The sequence below is a fragment of the Macaca fascicularis genome, chromosome 10 (genome assembly GCF_037993035.2).
Source record: "Macaca fascicularis isolate 582-1 chromosome 10, T2T-MFA8v1.1".
Taxonomy (NCBI): domain Eukaryota; kingdom Metazoa; phylum Chordata; class Mammalia; order Primates; family Cercopithecidae; genus Macaca; species Macaca fascicularis.
In genome coordinates, this window is record NC_088384.1 from 24,139,970 (window position 1) to 24,156,640 (window position 16,671).

The window sequence follows — 16,671 nt, forward strand, 5'->3', positions numbered from 1 at the left end:
CTGCCATGACAAAACACTCCAGTCTGGGTGCTTAAACAACAGAAATGTGGTGTTTGGCAGACCCGGAGGCTGGAAGTCCAAGATGAAAGTGTTGGCAGGTTTGGAGGGGACCACGTTCTCGCTGCGCCCCCAAGGGGTCTTTGCTCTGTGTGAACACAGGCCTGGCGTCTCTCTCTGTCTGTGGCCTAGTCTTCTCTTGTGAGGACTGTCATATTGGATTAAGGCCCACCCTGTTGACCCCATTTCCCCTGAATTATCTCCGAATACAGTCCCATTCTGAGGTCCTGGAGGTTAGGACCTCATCATGTGAATTTCAGGGGGACACAGGTTAGCCCGTCATGGAGGAGTTTTAACTCATTGCCCCTCCACTCTGGCCACACACTTTTCTGGCATCTGGTTTTTGAAGTTTTCCTTCATTAGTGTGATTTCTCCCCCAGTGGTTGTTCCCCGCCCTCCAGCTGAGATGGGGAAACTTGGGGAACAGAGTTTGGAGGTGGCATGGGGCATGAAAGGAAGGCTGGAAGGGAAGGTGGACCCGCCCAGTGAAGTAGGTGCTTTCTGTGTCCTGCGTCACAGGCCCTTGGCCCTCACTCTGATTTAGGGGCAGCTGTGTGCACAGACTGGGGCATGGTGCTGGCACCCCACTGAGCCCTGGCACAGCCATGTTGTCTGTCTTGGGTCTTGAAGGAGCCCCTCAGCCTGTGCAGGTGCAGCCTGGCTCTGTAGGATGCCACCTGTGCATGGGGAGCTGGGATCCTGGATAAAAGGCCTAGCCTCCTGTCCTTTGGAGGGGACCACCCTAAGGCATACTGTATTTGGTTTCTGGGAAGGTCTCCAGAGGAACATAGTCCCGGGTGCCCACAGAGTCATCCCCCAAATCACCCCTTTCCTGGCTCTCCCTCCTTCCCTGTCTCACTTTCTCTGCTCCCTTGTTGCTTTTTTCTGGAATCCCCTCCGCAAGTCCCCAAGTCCTTGTCTCAGTAACTGCTTTCTTGTGCAAAGATAGGGGCTTCACCCTCTGCCGGATCAGGTGGAGGTTTGGCTGGGACACCCAGAGGGCAGTCATCCTCAAGCTGCAGGGTGTCCCACTGGGGGATGCGGAGAAGTCACCGATCAGGCAGATGCGACACTCCCCAGCATGGCTCCTGCGGGAAGGAGAGCAAACACAAAGGGAACACAGCACTTTACAGCTTATAAAACCCTTTCCCTACCATTGGTCCTGGGCTGTCAAAACAACCAAGTGACCTCAGCCAAGAGGCACAGTGCACCTCATCCTTAGATGAGTCCAGCGAGGCTCAGACAGAGGCAGCAGCCTGCTCAGAGACACACGAATTGCCTGGGACTGAGGCCGCCACTTCCCAGCAAAGTGTTTCCTCTTGGGAGATCCTGGGTACATGCAAAGCCAAGTAGCAGACAGATCAGTTTCTAATCCCAGCTCTGTGACCTTGAGCAAGTGACTTCCCCTCTCTGTGCCTCAATGTCCTCCTCTCTAAAATGAAAGTGTTACCGTGAGGGATTAAATGCAATGAGTGTGTCCCTGCAGCAGCCTCCCACTGGCCTGCCTGCCTCCTCCTGTCCTCCGCAAATGCCTTCCCCAGAGTGATTTTTCCAAACAGCAAGTCTGGCTGCCTCTCCTGTGTATAAAACACTCCAGTGGCCCCTGGGGTCTTTAGGACAAGAACAGACTTGAGCACAGCTAGCCAGCACTGAGCCCAGTGAGCCAGGCCACTCTCTCCTACCTCACTTCTACCCTCCCAGTCATTCTCTTTGCAGATTCTCTCTCACCCCAGAAAGTGAGCCCAACCTTTGCACATGCTGTTCCTTCTGCCTGGGACTCCCGCTGTCTTCCCGATAGCCTGGTCAGCCCTTTGGATTTTGTGTTTTCTGTTTTGTTTTGTTTTGAGATGAAGTCTTGCTGTGTCACCGGACTGGAGTGCAGTGGTGCGATCTCAGCTCACTGCAACTTCCACCTCCTGGGTTCAAGTGATCCTCCTGCCTCAGCCTCCTGAGTAGCTGGGACTACAGGCATGCGCCATCACGTCCAGCTAATTTTTTGTATTTTTAGTAGAGACAGAGTTTCACCATGTTGGCCAGGATGGCCTTGATCTCTTGACCTCATGATCCATCCGCCTCGGCCTTCCAAAGCGCTGGGATTACAGGCATGAGCCACCGTGTCCCGCCTGTGTTTTTTTTTTTTTTTCCAAACTCAGTTTTTAAATCAGCATCACATTCAGATGCATCGGAATTCACAAGGTACAGAAATGCATACACCAAAAACTGAAACTGCAAAACTCTCTCCCGTTTTTATTCTTCAGTCCCCCAAGGCCCCTCCTCACAGGCAAACCATGTGTTCAATTTGTATGAATCCTTTCAGAGACATTTTATGCAAATATAAGGAAATCTTAAAAAGATTATCCACCTGCTGCCTTTTACACAAAATGTACAATACTCACTGCATCTTTTCCCACTCACTATACTTTGGAACTCTTCCAGATCAGTACATAAAGTGCTTCCTCATTCATTTTACAGAGCTGCATGGTATTCTGCTGCATGGACGCAGCCTCATTTATCGATCTAGTCTCCTGTCGATGAGTATCTAGACTGTTTCTCGTGTTTCGCCACGACTTAGAATGCTTCATTGAATAATATTGTACACCTGCCTGCATCTGGGGGAGAAACTATAGCATTCCTTCCTAGGCCTGAAATTACCAATTTATTATATTGATTGATTGTATCTAATTATCCCCCCTAGAAGATACCAATGGACACTTTCCCCCACTATGGCCTGATCTGTCAGTGTTGTTGAAGACTGTGAACAGTGGTCACCTCCCTCAGGAAGCCTTTCTAGATCTTCAAGCTAGCACAGGAGCCTTGCCTGGGACCCCACCCCGGGGCCAGGCATGTGGCACCCTGTATTGTAATGGATTATTTCTTTTTCTGTCCTTGTCATCGGACTGGCAGCTCCCCAAGACTTGAGACCTGAGACCTTGCTTATGGGAAAGTCTTCTCAGTGCATAGCTGAGGGCTGAGTAAATATCAGCTCCTTTCAGCAAGCTCCCAGGGCCGGGGGCCCCAGGATGGGCAGCTTCTACTTACACCTCGTTCCCTCTGCCCCAGAGAGAGGCCCTTGGCCTCTGCCCTGACACCTGCAGGCCAGTCCATGTGTGTGGTGTTCCAGCACCGAGCTCCCTCTCCCAGCCTCTGGGGCCTCCACCTTCTCCCTTGAACAAATAATAATTGTTAGAAAAAGGCCTGTAGATAAATTATTATCGTGACCCTCATTCTAGTGCAAAAAACTTTTCCTAGCTGCCAAGTGAAAAGTCAAAATTTGCATTTAAATAGAAAACGTTAGGCGGGCTGAACAGGGAGGCCAGGGCCCCCAGAGGCCTCTCTTGGGTGGGGAACAGCAGCCCCCGAACCTCCTCAGGATCCTAGCAGCGGGGGAAACCTTCAGAGCCTGAGTTGAACCTGGTCCTTTCTGGGGTTCATGGTCTCCTTGGGGCTGATAAGTTCCGGTTTCCGCCACGGTTCCCCAAAGGTCTTGCTGTCCAGCAAGACAGACCTCTTAGATGCTCTCTCTCCATCACCCCTCAAACTTGTTTGCCTTTCCCAGCCCACAGTGAGAAGGTGATCACAAACATGAAGAGCAGATAGAATCTTCACAGATCTTGTTCAGAGCCTAGTTTTAGCGTTAGATTGATGGCTTAGGGCTGGCTCTCTGCTATGTCACTTAGCCTCTTCAAGCCTCAGTTTCCCCATTTGTAAATGACAAATAACCCTTTTTTTTTTGAGGCAGAGTTTCACTCTTGTTGCTCAGGCTGGAGTGCAGTAGCATGATCTTGGCTCACTGCACCCTCCGTCTCCTAGGTTCAAACAATTCTCCTGCCTTAGCCTCCCGAGTAGCTGGGATTACAGGCATGCGCCACCACACCTGGCTAATTTTTTGTATTTTTTGTAGAGACAGCGGTTTCACCATGTTGGCCAGGCTAGTCTTGAACTACTGACCTCAGGCGATCCACCCACCTCAGCCTCCCATAGTGCTGGGATTACAGGCGTGAGCCACCATGACTGGACAACACCTTCTTATAATTTATGTATATGTGTGTGTGTGTATATATATATATATATATATGATGTATAATCATATAATTTATTACATATTTATTATATAATAATACTCATTATTGGTTATAATTTACTATAGTTAATAAATGTCGTTATTTCAGTTTGTTAGTGCAATTCTGTTTTTTTGAGATGGAGTCTCAAAAAAATAGCCTGTTGCCAGGCTGGAGTGCAGTGGCGTATCTCCGCTCACTGCAACCCGCGCCTCCTGGGTTCAAGCAATTCTCGTGCCTCAGCCTCCTGAGTAGCTGGGACTACAGGCACGCACCACCACATCTAGCTAATTTTTGTATTTTTAGTACAGACAGGGTTTCACCATGTTGGCCAGGGTGGTCTCCCTCTCCTGACCTCGTGATCCGCCCACCTTGTCCTCCCAAAGTGCTGGGATTACAGGCCTGAGCCACCGTGCCTGCCTGACCAATTCTTAATGCTGGATTCCACTACAGCACCTTTGCCAAGGGCTTGGGTCCCCCCCGTGATGGGGTGCTCACTTCCACATGGGTCAGCCTGTTCCATCTGTTGGCACCTGTGTCTTCTGTGACTTCATAAAGCCCTCCCTTGCTTTCCGTATGGCTGCAGTTGAGGCCACCTCCTCTGTGAGGCCTCCCGGATTGCCCTGTACACACTGGCTTCTCCTTTTCCCAGATGGCCTCATCACTGCGGGCAGACATAGGTGCTGTCTTGTTAGGGTCTCTGACCCCCTTTTAATAAAGAGAACCTCAACCTTCTCTTTATTTGAGAGTCCACCCAACTGTCCATGAAGTTCTCTCCCCCGGGCAGCCAGAAAGCTGGTAACAAGTCCCCAGTATAAAAATAAAAGTCTAAAGAAAGAAAAGAGTTACAAATGATGTTGTAACTAGGTGCCTACACTTACAGGAGCACTGTGTTTTTTTGTTTTTGGTTTTTTTCTTTTTTTGAGATAGAGTCTTGCTCTGTTGCCCAGGCTGGAGTGCAGTGGCACGATCTCAGCTCACTGCAACTTGTGTCTCCTGGATTCAAGCGATTCTCCTGCCTCAGCCTCCCGAGTATCTGAGATTACAGGTGCCCACCACCACGTCTGGCTAATTTTTGTATTTTTAGTAGAGATAGGGTTTTTTCACTATATTGGCCAGGCTGGTCTTGAACTCTTGACCTCAAGTGATCTGCCCGCCTTGGCCTCCTAAAGTGCTAGGATTACTGGCGTGAGTCACTGCAGCTGGCCTGTATTTCATTTCTACTTGGGTCACCTTGGACACACCAGCTTCTCTGAGCCTCAGCTTCCTCCCTGCAAAGTGGGGAGGCTGGTGATGGTCTCAGCATGTCCGGAGTCCAGCTCGGTGGTGTGCATCAGCGCTCAGTGAACACTCACGACCAGCTTACAGCCATTTGATTCTCGTATGCACAAGGCAAAGATAAATACTTCTTATTCAATTCAGCAATTGTATCTTGAGTTCTAACTCTGTGCCCATGGCTGGTATACAGCCTGCTTGCTTGCTTTCTTTCTCTTTCTTTCTTTCTTTCTTTCTTTCTTTCTTTCTTTCTTTCTTTCTTTCTTTCTTTCTTTCTTTCTTTCTTTCTTTCTTTCTTTCTTTCTTTCTTTCTTTTCTTCCTTCCTTCCTTCCTTCCTTCCTTCCTTCCTTCCTTCCTTCCTTCCTTCCTTCCTTCCTTCCTTCCTTCCTTCCTTCCTTTCTGTCTTTCTGTCTTTCTGTCTTTCTGTCTTTCTTTTTTTTTTTGAGACTGAGTTTTGCTCTTGCTGCCCAGGCTGGAGTGCAATGGCACAATCTCAGCTAACTGCAACCTCTGCCTCCTGGGTTCAAGCGATTCTCCTGCCTCAGCCTCCCAAGCAGCTGGGATTGTAAGCATGCACCACCGTGCCCAGCTAATTTTGTATTTTTAGTAGACATGGGGTTTTTCTCCGTGTTGGTCAGGCTGGTCTCGAACTCCCGACCTCCAGTGATCCACCCGCCTCGGCATCCCAAAGTGCTGGGATTACAGGCGTGAGTCACCTCACCCGGCCTACAGCCTCCTTTCTTAGATGTGATCAGAAGCATCCCTAGGAGGGCAGGGGCGCGGTCTGCATTGCAACTGTTGCATCCTGATATGGTTTGGCTGTGTCCCCGTCCAAATCTCATCTTGAATTATAGTTCCCATAATCCCCACATGTTGTGGGAGAGACCAGGTGGAGATAATTGAATTGTGGGGCAGTTTCCCCCATCCTGTTCTCGTGATAGTGAGTGAGTTCTCACGAGATCTGATGGTTTTATAAGGGGCACTTCCCCTTTTGCTCAGCACTTCTTCTTGTAGCCACCATGTGAAGAAGGATGTGTTTGTTTCACTTTCCCCCAGGATTGTAAGTTACTTGAGGCCTCCCCAGCCAGGCAGAACTGTAAGTCAGTTAAACCTCTTTCCTTTATAAATTACCCACTCTCTAATACGTCCTTATTAGCAGTGTGAGAATGGACTAATATACACCCACACTGCCCAGCATGTCGTAGGTGCTTAATAAATGTTTGTGTCTAAAAGTTGTGAATAAAAATTTCTTCTTCTTCAGCCTCCGGGACAATGCATGGCAAACAGTAGGTGCTCAATAAAACTTGGCTGGAGGAGGGAATGTAGGTACAGAGGAGATATATGGCCAGAGTTCTGAGTGGCTTGATCAGAATAGGCATTTAGTGCCACATGGATCTCACATGAGACCCTTCTCCTCTGTTGACACATGTTGGCCATTGTCCTACTATGTGGTTTCTCTGTTGGTCTCCCAACAAAAAGCTGGGCTGAACTTCTCTAAGTGAGAGGGAAGAGCAGAGACCTCTGTACTCAGGGCTTGTAGTGCTGGGGAAAAACGGGATCTGGGTGGGAGAACTTGTGCCTGAAAAGAGTGGCCAGTGTCCTCACTGGACATGTAGGTACTACAGAAGGGGAAGAGTGGCTGAGTGCTGGGAAGATCACAAGCATCTTCCTGGAGGAGGGGACCTCTGAGATGGGCTGGCTTGGGATCAGGACAAGGTCAAAGGCAACCATTTGTCCAGTGAATTGGGGGTCTGGGGCGGATGCCAAAACTAGGTTGCAATATGAACAGGGGAGACAGGAGGTTGGAGGATGGGGCTGCCAGGGGCTGGGGCCCCTGAACGCTGCACACACCATCAGTCCCTTATGAAGGAGCTGATGTGGGCTGCACAGAAATGGAACTCACAGCAGAATGTTCATCAGACTGCTCCTTCTGCTCTGCTCCTATCTGCCAGCCTTTCCACTACTCTCTCTCCTCTCTCAGATTTCACAGCATTGGGGAGGTGGATCTGTTATTATCTCGCCTTCTAAGTGCTGTGTACTGAGCTACTCATTTTCCACAAGGGGTGACGAGCAAGCAAGTCCTCAAGCTACAGCAGTGGTTTATTGCACATCCCTTGAGCCTCCGAGGTTTACACAATCATCCCATTTTAAACCCCAGCGATTGAACCAAACAGGTGTTCTTATTCCCATATGACAGCCGAGGAAATGGATTCTCAGAGGGGTCAAGAAATCAGCTCAGGACCACGCAGCCAGGAAGCAGCGGAGTGGGACCTCAAGCACTGTGTCTGTCGGATTTTTAAACCTGTACTTTTAGGGAGAACATGTCTATGTAATTTTTTTAGCATAATTAAAATGGAAGGAGTCAAATACGCAGGATACATATTATTGAGAAACGTAGAGTTAAGAAGTGGGTGAAAGTATGGAAAGTAGCTGCCTCTGGGAAGCAGCATGAGGAGGGAAGGAGTGGCGGCGGAGTGGGGACCTCTCATTTAGGTTACACACCTTACAGTGCCATTGGATTTTGTTTTTAACTACGAGCCTGCATTCCCTTTTTGTTTTTTTTTTTTTGAGATGAAGTTTCACCCTTATCTCCCAGGCTGGAGTGCAGTGACGTGATATCGGCTCACTGCAAACTCCACCAGGTTCAAGCAATTCTCCTGCCTCAGCCTCCCAAACAGCTGGGACTACAGGCGCGTGCCACCATGCCCGGCTACTTTTTGTATTTTTAGTAGAGATGGGGTTTCACCATGTTGGCCAGGCTGGTCTTGATCTCCTGACCTCAGGTGATCCGCCTGCTTCGGCCTCCCAAGGTGCTGGGATAACAGGTGTGAGCCACCGAGCCTGGCCGCCTGCATTCCTTTTATGGAAAATAAAAGATTAATTACAAAAAGTGGCAATTTCCCATAAAAGACTATCTAAACCATTTTCAAGGTCCTTGGGGGAAAGGAAGCTCTCAGCAGCTTGGGTCCCAGCCCGGCCCATGGAGGTCAGACTTATAGTTTTAAGGTCGCACGGCATCCCTCCAGCCTGGCCACATCTTGGCCCACAGAGTGACTTCACCAATAACAGAGATGGTGGTGGTTTTCACATTTGCGAGAAGCAGCCAGGCTGAGAGCTAGCACGGATTCTCAGCCTCCCTCGTACCGACTCTGGGCTCATCTGACCTTACACTTGGTGGGAGCCTCTGAGGGCAGAGGCTGGGCCCCACCAGCTTTCTATTCCTGGTACCCAGCTCCTGCCCTGCCACAGTGACCTTCCTCCACAGCAGGACTGACCAGGCAGACTAGAGCCTGTCCTCTGTCTCCCTGGTTGAATTTGAGAAGACAGAGAATTGCCCAGATAAACTTCCCTAGTTACAGTCAGTAATGGGTCCTCTGAAGGAGATCGCCTGTGCTGAGAGTTGGTGACAGGGAGGGCTTCCTGGAGGAAGTGACATTTGTGTTGACCTGTGAGGGCATGGAGGGGCATGAAGCCAGCAGAGGTGCTGGAAACAGATGTCTAAGTCAAGGGAACAGCATGGGTGAGGGCTATTAAGAAGGGAAAGAGGTTGGTTGTCCAAGGAACAGCCTGGACACCAGTGTAGCTGGACACATGGTAGGAGGGGAGTAGGGAGAAGGGAGGATAAAGGAAGGAGGAGGGAAGGGAGGAGGGAAGAAGAGGCAGGGAAGGGAGGAGGCAGGGAAGAAGAGAGGAAGGGAGGAAGGAGGAGAGGTGGAGAGGAGAGAGGAGGGAGGAGGGAGATAAGGAAGAGGGAGACAGGGAGGATGGAGCAGAGAAACAGGGAGGAAGGAGGAAGGGAGGGCCAGGCCAGGATTCCTTAAGGGACTTTGTCTCGGAAGGATGAGATCGGGCTCAGCCCTGAGTGCTCAGGGCTACCAGAAGGCCTTGGTCCTGGGACCCTGGGAGAAGAGCTGGAAGCTCTGAGGGCTGGAGTCCCCTCAGTGGGCAAGAGGAGGTGCTCCCTAGGCTGGACAGGCCTAAGAGAGACACAGCAATGAACTAAGCCCCACGGAAAGGTTAACCAGGTCCCCGCTTCCCTCACTAGAGTCCCTTCACACATTTACAATGTACCAGTCAAACCAATTAGCTGTAAAAGTGTTGTAGGCACTGCATTTGATTGGATTCTGTTCAACTCGGAATTGCTTAAATAATGTCTGCTAAGAAAAATAAAAGCACCACACAAGACCCTCCAGGTGGGGGTCACTGGAGGCCTGCGGTGCAGCTGGGGAAATGGGTTAGACCTGGACTGCGAAAGGCTGCGCTGAACTTCTGTAAGGACATCTCTGCCCAGAAAAAGTGGGGGTGGTGGTCCTCATAGATCTTTGAGCCCCCAGTGGGTCTCAACCCTATCAGGTCATTCGAATCCCTGGGGAACTTTTGAAACTGACAGCATGAATGCTTGGGCTGCCCCCCAGAGTGGTTGCATCTGGAACTATGGGGTAGAGCACGATTCACCTCTCGAAGTCCTCCCAAGGGAGCTTGCTGTGCAGCTGGGGCTGGCAGCCATGGCTCTACTCCAGCGTCTCTACTGGGGGTGATGTTGTCTCTGCTCCTAGAGGAGGTTTGGCAATGTCTAGGGATGTTGTTGGTTGTTACAACGGGTGAGGGCGGCTGCTGGGATGCAGTGGGTAGAGGCCAGGGATGCTGCTTAACATCCTGCGATGGGCAGGACGGCTCCCCAGCAGGAACCCTCCAGGCTCAAGCATTAGTAGTGCTGTGGTTGACAGACCTTGAGCTGGTCTAATCTACCTGTTTGACAGATGAGGAAACTGAGGCTCAGACTGGCCAGTGGGGTGTGTCTGGGGTCACACAGGGCCTGGCAAGCAGGGCTCATGAACGTCCATCCCTGGGTGGTGTACCTGATACTGCTAAATGCTCAGGGTTAGAGATTGTTGTGCCAGATTCTGCAGGCCAGTGTGATCAAGTGACTTTGGGGGACATAGCCTGACCCAGGCTGGGGGGAGTCTGAGGGTCTGATGACTGTACCACTTCTATACGTTGCTCATCTTCCCCCGCGAAAACTCCAGACAGAGCCCACTCCTTTAGCAGGCTTGACCCCCAAAAATGGTTCTGTAGAGGGCAAGAGAGTCCTGTTTTGATGTTGCAGAGGGCACAGGCCTGAAGAGGTTTCGGCCCCACGCCGTTGGTCATGGACTGCCAAGGGACCGTCCATTGGGCCATTTGTGCATCCTGTGGGGGTAATCCGAGCCGTGTGCAGGGCTGGGGGACCAGGCTAATTGCAGGCTTGGAGAAAGCCACATTAAGCAGTGACGACGGGCAGGCGGGCAGGCGTCTGGGGCCGGGATGGTACCTGATTAGCTAAATTGCCAGCACCTGCTTGCTTTTATTGCAAACATAAACAGGGCTGTGCAGACAATCGCCAGCGAACCTAATGTTTTCCGGGTTTGCCACATCTGCAAGGTCCAGGGTCGGGCCGGGGGAGGCTCAGGCCTCAGCAGAACGGGAAGACAGAGAGAACTGGGTGAAAAGGCGCTGGATTAGGCACTGGAGGAGGGAATTCACACTTGGTGAGAGGACTCCTCTGTGGCAGGCACAGCGCAAGGCCTTTCTATCCCCGCGCAAAGCCATCTGACCCTCAAAGCCTTCCTGCGAAAATAGTATCGCTTTTCTTTTTGGGGCTCAGAAAAGTTAAGTGATGTCCTCTGAGTGATGTAGCCAGGAAGCAGCTGATACAGAATTTGTATTCGGGTCTTTCCGTCTCCAAAGTCCCTATTCCCCATTCTTTTCACTAACTGGAGAGAGGGAGCCCTGGGGGTTCCTATTGTGATTTATTTAACTTTGCATCTGCAGCGCCACGCAATTAGCCAGTGATTGCGTGTGTGTTCAGGAAAAGAAACACTATTTCTAGTCTTCCCAATAATTTGCTAGGCAACCGCAAATTTGCCATTTCCTCTTTCTGTGCCTCAGTTTCTATATCTGTAAAGTGGTCATCTAGTTGCCTATCTTCCGCTCTCTGAACTGCAGGACAAGGAGGGTGGCGTCTGGGAACTTAGCCTGCAAATGTGTCTGAGGTCAAGTCCAGCACTGGCTGCCATCATCCACTGAGGCTCCTCCGTGCTTCAAGGAACAGTGTCGGCTGTCACATCAGTGGCATGATCCCAGGATAAGTCCGAGGCCTGCGGGACCCCACCGCGGCTCAGGCAGTATTGACTTCAGCCCTCTCCCAGCAATTGGCCGACAAGACAAACGGCCAAGGAAACCATTTCAAATTAACTCCATCTCCATTACAGGCGCTTTTATTAAGATAAACTATTTGGAGGATGTTTACAGGAGAGAACCCTTTGGAGCTGGCCGGAAGGTCAGAGGGAAAGTCGGCCCCGACTGCACAATTGTCATTCGCAGGCGAGCGGCACTTCTCTCAGATTCACATGTGCGTGTCTCCCAGTCAGTGACAGATGCTTCAAGCCTGTGACACGCTTTGTCAGAATTTCATTTGTCCGAGCAAGCTTCAGCCTCATTCTTGGCAGATGCCAACGATACGGGAGTGTGTACGTTTAAATTCCCTTCTGCAGTCCTTGGAAATGAAGTAGGGGTATTTCTCCATCAATGCAGAGAAAATCGTCAGATGTGTCCTGGAGCCCAGGAGAAGGGCAAATTTTCATTCATTCATTCATTCATTCATTCATTCATTCACTCACTCACTCACTCACTCACTCATTCATCTCTCCCCTTGCTGATTATAATAACTGGGTTATTAAATAGTTCTTGTTGTCATTTAGTCATTCCTCTCATCACTTTGAATCTTGACTTCTTGTGTGTCCTTATGTATGTCAGACCCTCAGTTTCTGCACCTGGGAAATGGGAATGATGATACTTTAGGATTACACTAGGGCTAAACAGTTTGTTTACTCCCTGGTGCTCTGTTTGCGTCCTGGCACTCGGCAAACACCCACAGGAAAGCGCCGGTACTATGGCTGGGGAGGGAGTCGTGGAAACATACTCCATCCTGCAGAGGTTAGGTGGCTGCTCACGGCCACAGGGTGGTGTGTGGATGAAGTGGGTTGATCCCAGGGGTCTGGTTCCGGAACCTTTGTTCCTTCCTTTGGATCTGCTCTTCTGCACGTGTTGCCTGGGTCTGGTGACAGCTCTGCACTACCGGATCCACAATTAAGTGGTATTTGCAGAGCACAGACCTAAACTCAGATTCTTATGTCACCTCTTGGATGTCTCCAGGGTGGGGTCCTCTTCTGTAGGATTCCCCAGCAGCCAGTGCAGGCCCCAAGTGGTGTTCATTGCCATCTTTTCCAGAAAGCAACATTAGGCAAAGGCCAACCTGGGCCCAAATAACTGACTTTCTCTTGAACCTTGGGCTGGCCCTTCTCTTTTCTCCAGGCTTCAGCTTTCTCCTGTATGCAATGGGCCCTTGAGTCATCTCAGCCTCTTTTGGACCTCTTTTAAGTGGAGAGGATGGGTGTCACCACAACCCAAGCAATTGCTGTTTGGGGTGCTTGGACCACACAGTTGATATTCACCAGTGCTCGAAAACTCTTTCCCCTAGAATTCCTGTCCCCAGAGACTTTTCTTGTCTGGAGCCCCAAGTCCCTGCAAACACCCATTCCACCTCCGAGGGACTCTCAGCACCGAGATTCCCTGTAGCTTCTCTTCTGCTTCCTCAAACAGGCTCCCAGGAAACACCAAAGATTCGCTTTTTGGAGTTCTCCGAAGATGACAAGCACTTCTGTTTCTCCTGGACCAAATTCCTTTGCTCAGCTCAGGGAGCCTTATCAAGCTGGACCGTGTCCCATGTACTGTGAGTGACATGTCACAACCTGGTCTGGGCACAAGGGGCAGGTGAGTATATCATATAGCCTGATGGGCTGCAGCACGTGTGAAATGGATATGTGTTAGGAGAGCGGGATGTGGCTGGCAGGCTGAGGGGAAGAGGTTTTACCTGGCTGAGTTGAGGGTAGGTTTCCACTGGCTTTGCCAGAGCTCTTTTATTTTATTTTGCCTTGCTTTTTGAGATGGGGTCTCACTATGCTGCCCAGCCTGGTCTCGAACTCCTGGGCTCAAGAAATCCTCCCACCTCAGCCTCCCAAGTAGCTGGGACCAGAGGTGTGTGGCACCACGCCCAGCTAATCTTTGTATTTTTTTGTAGAGACCCAGTTCTACTTTGTTGCCCAGGCTGGTCTCGAACTCCTGGGCTTAAGTAACCTTCCTGTTCTGGCCTCCCAAAGTGCTGGGATTACAGGTATGAGCCACGGCACCCAGCTAACTTTGCCAGAGCTTTGCTCTCCTCTTGGAGAGAGCCCAGAAAGGTGGAGAATTTGTAGGGTCATCTGGGCAATGGCTACAGCAAAGGAAAGTAAAGTAACATTCCATGTTATGTATTTAGGAGGCTGGGAGACAGGAAAAGGAAATCAGGTTAGATTCTCAGAGTTCGCAGCCTAAGCAGGTCTCCAAGGTCCCCAAGAGTGGTTGTGGGATCCAGATGTGGACAGGGAAGGAGGAAGGGGGAGGGGAAGCAGGCCGGGGGGAGGGGGAGGGGAGGTCTGTTCACAATTAGCCTTGATTTTGTGTGATGACATTCAAATTGTGGGCAAACATGAAAGCAGAGTAGTGAGGACACGTCTGTCCGAGCAGCCGGAGGATTAATCCGACGTGAAGGACGCGGGCCAAGGGCTGGTACCACATGGAAGCGTTTTGTGTGGGTTTTGATGTCCCGCCAGCTGAGGGGCCTTCGTGGCCTGGGCTGAACGGGCCCTCCACCCCCACCCCTGCTCCCTCACGACCGGCTGACTCTGGGTGAGCGAGGTTAAGTCCCGAGCACCAGGAGGTTGTACCTTCTGGCCTGCCCAGGACTGAAACCAGCATGGTGGCCTTGGATGTCCCCAGAAAGTCAGGCATTGAGGGGTACCCTGCTGGCTCCAAAGGTGACAGTGGTGGGGGAATGTCTGTGAGCTATTTTCAATATTTCTGGTATTACAAAGGCTGGGAGAGCCCACATGCTGGGGGGTTGGCAGGAAACTGCCTTCTCATAAGGCTCTGTCAGGATAGGCCTTGGTTGGGAATCTTGGAATTTTATAGTTGAGGCGATTTGGGAGCCCCAGGGTCACCTAGCAAGGGTCCTGGCTCAGGATGAGCCTTCTCATTGAACTAACTCCAGGAAGAAGCGTCATTCTGATGTCTCCTTACGGAGCTGAATGTTGGGACTGGAGAGAAAGATGTGGCCTAAGTTACAACTCCAGGCTCCACCCCTTACCACCTAAGTGCCCCGGACAGGAGCCAACCTCCCTGGAGCCTCAGTTTCCTTGTCTATAAAATGGGGAGAATCATCAGTCCTCCCCTGGAGGATAGATGTGAGAACTGGATGTTCTAGTATTTATAAAACGGTAGCATCTAAGAAGCAACCCTATCAGTGGCTGTCACCATTTCCAGCCCTCTTGGAGATGGTGAGCTCTCAAATAGGGCAATTATCATTATCAGTGTTATTATTGACACGGCTGTTTATTGTTATTATGAAACGGTTTTGTTAAAGATGCAGAGTGTTACAACATGTGTCTGTTGCGAAAATTAGGGCAAGGATTCCTTTCCATCAGTTCAGGCAGCAGGCAGCGGCTGTCCCCTCCAGACGCTCAGCTGTAGCCCTCCAGCCCCGTTGTTCATGACCTGGGGCCCCATCACGTGCCGGTGGGCCGACTGCCAGGCATCTAAAGCCGTCTGGAAGCCCAGAGCCCCTTGGATCGGAGCAGAGGAGCGCATTTCACGCAGTCCCTGTGACCCCTGGCGGTCCCTGGGGAGACAGGAAGGAAGGGGCTCTGTTTTGGTGGAGGAGGGGTTGGGAGAGGCTCTTTGGAGGAGAAAAGGAGTTGATGAAATTTCAGGATGTAGGGAGGTCAGCTTCCAGCCGGCTTGTCTAGCTTAGAGAAAAGTGATCACCACCCCAAACATGCTTCTTAATGAAGCACAGCCTGTGCTTACAAGCCATTCCCTTCCTGCCTTTTCCCTCTAGGAGGAGATTCCAAATCTTGAACACAAACGGCCACAGAATTATATTTACATCTATTTATATTTTATATTCACACGTATCGAGGGAGCTGGGAGCAGGGGAAAAAAAGACGAAGGTGTCTTCTGGATGGCAGTGATGTTGCATAAGAGCCAATGAAGAGAGGTGAATACTGGTTGAGTTTGCCTTGGTGTTTGAGCTTTGAACACAGAACCAGGTGTGTCCCTCCGAGGAGTAGAATTAAGTTGTTCAAAGCAATAAACAGGACAAGGTCTGCAAGTGTAATATGGATGGGAAGAGTGGGATAGGAAGGTGAACAGCACGGTTGTTCATGAGGGTCGGCCCAGCTGGGTCTAGGCATGAGGTCTGAGGGGCTGACTATCCAGCTAAGTCAGATGCAGAAGCTTGCCTTGCTCTGGCTTGTTGCAGAAGAGAAAAGCAACAAGATCTGTACCCAGGTGGGTACATCAAAGAAGAGATAGGAAGCAGGGAAGCTTGGCCATTGCATGCGGGAGAAGGCCCTGCCGTCAGCAAACCTGGCCCAGTCATTGCCCCAAATCTAAGCCACTTGGGGTGACTCCTTCTCAGTGGGAGAGATAAGCTGGGGAAGGTGTTGAGAGAGGGCAAGCACACGCCTGGAGCAATGTTAAACATGCACCTGTAATCCCAGCACTTTGGGAGGCTGAGGTGAGAGGATCTCTTGAGCTCAGGAGTTCAAGACCAGCTTGGGCTACATGGCAAAACCCTGTCTCTACCAAAAAAAAAAAAAAAAAAAAAAAAATAGCTGGGCATGGTGATGTGTGCCTGTAGTCCCAGCTACTGGGGAGGCTGAGGGAAGACGATGGCTGGGAATTTAAGGTAGCAGTGAGCCATGATTGTGCCACTGCACTCCAGCCTGGGCAACGGAGTAAGACCCCGTCAAAAAAATAATAAAAATAGAGAGAGAGTTCACATTCCCTTTCCCAGCAGAAAACGTCAGGGACATGGGTGGGCAGTGCCCCTACAGGGCTGCACAGTTGGGCAAAGCTGTCCCTTCAGGCCTTACTCCAAGTCCCTGTAGAAAAAGGGAGGCCCAGATGCCTGAAGGTGCTGGGAGGTCATTTTTCCAGGAAGGCCCTGTAATAAGATAGCCGTCTTCCTGCCCAGTAGGCTCCACACAGGACCCTGAGGCCCAGAGGTGACTTGGCCAAGGTCACTTGGCTGCTAGGCAGCAAAGCCAGCACTTGACCCAGGACTTTCTGACTCCAAAGACCAAACCCTTTTTAAAACTTATTTTTATGGAGATATTTTATACAAATAAAATGAAATACATA

At 50.6% G+C, this 16,671-nt stretch overlaps 1 long non-coding RNA gene across 1 annotated transcript in view; it reads left to right on the forward strand.

Moving 5' to 3' along the window:
* The window catches only part of LOC123567214 (uncharacterized), a 72,650-nt gene that overhangs the window by 20,086 nt on the left and 35,893 nt on the right, over positions 1-16,671 (forward strand). The window contains exon 4 of the long non-coding RNA XR_012418348.1: positions 13,033-13,203. This is a non-coding gene — a long non-coding RNA (uncharacterized lncRNA). The remainder of the gene's footprint in view (positions 1-13,032; positions 13,204-16,671) is intronic.